The following is a 2,178-nucleotide window of genomic DNA, read 5'->3' on the forward strand; positions in this document are numbered from 1 at the left end:
AAACATGGACAAGAAAGGCTAAGCCTCATCTTCCATTATTTTGACTGCACATCAAGACATGGACTTTTGTTTATTTCTCATTTTTTTTAGAACATCTGAATTTTTAAATCCTTTTTTTACAGGTTACCTAGATCACTTTTGATTAAGAAAACTGTAGAAAATTAGTAATTGACACAAGTGGACGCCAGGTGGTGGCCCGTGTCAATTTTCCACAGAGTCCTGCTGTATGGGGTATCTGAGTACTGCTCTGGACTCTGCTCAAACTTGCTGGAGTCACTCTGGGCAGATTTTAGTCCACAGGTCGCTTTTCCCCATATTTCTTTGTAAACTCTTCAGCATTCTTACAGAATTCTTTATGGTTCTTAGAGTATTCTTCAGCTAGGTCAGCCCGGAGTGGGTGCTCAGGCTGGGGGTCGTTTACCAGTTCTATGAGGGACTGGATTACTTGGTCAGTCTTAGTGGCTGGCTTCCAGTTTTCAGCACTAATTACCGGCAGACAGACCTGCCCCTTCTCATCAATATTAGAATGGTAGATTTTGGTTTTAAAATGTGATCTTGGATGGTTTGAATGGATACTCTGCTGGAAAGTTTATTTCAGTTCTAAAGGCCCTCTTGTCATATGGAGGGTTGTCAGGACCAATAAGCTCTTGACACATCAATAAATTAGCTTCATCAACCTGGATGTTATGGAAGTTTTTCATTCCACATTTGCGGATCTCTTCAAGCTCCTTCATCAGCCTCCTGCTGGCCGCCATCTTGGATTTCTATTTCTCATTTTAACACTAGTTAATTTTTATTATTCTGATCTTCTATGAATTAATTTCTGAGGTATGTAGTAATGGATTTCCACACCTCAATTTCATTAGCAGAATCTTAATCTTTCCATTGTAGTGACCAGCAAACCTGTTTCTAATTTCAGTTAGATTAGGCCACTTGTCCTTATTTAGGACTAGAATACAAAATTAATTATATTTGGCACCATCATATAAGTCACTTGAGACATAGTATCTACTGATATGTCACAGTCACCTTTAGTTTCTGCTTTCCTGAAGAAGACAAATGCCAGTCTTAATCTCCTCTTACTCAAAATCCAGCAACCAGCAGTTTCTACTCCCCTTACTAATTATCATGTGTCATTTTAATTTTGCTTTATTTAATTTGTGGGTGGTTGATGATGGTATTTTCTTATCTATCTATCTATCTATCTATCATCTATCTATCTATCAATCATCTAACTATCTATCTATCTTGCTGTGGATATCACTCTGTATGCTGTCAAGGTGTTGCTCTGATTTGACTGATAACTAAAACACTAATTGGCCAGTAGTCAGGTAGGAAGTATAGTAAAGGCAGGACAAAGAGAGAGGAGAATGCTGGGAAGAGGAAGGCTAAGGGAGGATATGCCAGCCCACATTCCAGGGGGCAGCATGTAACAGGCACACAGGCAAAGCAACAGAACACATGGCAACATATAGATTAACAGAAATGGGCTGAGTTTAAGTGTAAGAGCTAGTCAGTGGTAAGCCTGAGGTAATGGCCAATGAGTTTATAAATAATATTAGCCTGTTTGGGTCTGAGCAGCTGCAGGCCCAAGCAGGACTGGAGAAAACTCCAGCTATACTATCTATCTATCATCTATGTATCTATCTATCTACCATCTATATATCTACCTATCTATCTATCTATCTATCTATCTATCTATCTATCATCTCTATATGTCTGTCTGTCTATTTACTGATCTACCTACCCATCATCAATCATCTATCTCTCATTGTTATGTGTCTACAAAGGTAAGGATTCTTCTATTTGTGACAGCAGAGATCCTTGGCTAGAAGTCCTGTGATTAGTTTCTAAGGCATCAAAATTCAGCCAGGCTAGGAGATAAAAATACATGAAATGAAGAAAAATGTCCTAATATCTATTGACAACTACAGCAACAGCAGAGTGCACTGCACTAAGGAATTGTGCAAGCTCAGGACTGTTCAAGGAGATAAAAGCATACAAAGACATTCAACATCCACATCTCTGTACCACCAAGAGAAACCTCAGCTGAAAACTGTTTTCAGCATCATGTTAGAGGCCATTAATGGAGATTCAGTTATGAGTTCAAACCCCAAATGACAGTGAGCCATGAACTGGGAAGGGTGTTTCCTTTCCTCACCTTGGTAGACTATGGTT

The 2,178-nt window shown here is 39.1% G+C and overlaps 1 pseudogene; it reads right to left on the reverse strand.

Annotated features, from left to right (window-relative positions):
• Positions 1-289: 289 nt before the first annotated feature.
• On the reverse strand, positions 290-755 carry LOC114696845 (annotated as a pseudogene).
• Between the last annotated feature and the right edge of the window lie 1,423 nt (positions 756-2,178).

Source organism: Peromyscus leucopus, chromosome 8a (assembly GCF_004664715.2).
Source record: "Peromyscus leucopus breed LL Stock chromosome 8a, UCI_PerLeu_2.1, whole genome shotgun sequence".
NCBI lineage: Eukaryota > Metazoa > Chordata > Mammalia > Rodentia > Cricetidae > Peromyscus > Peromyscus leucopus.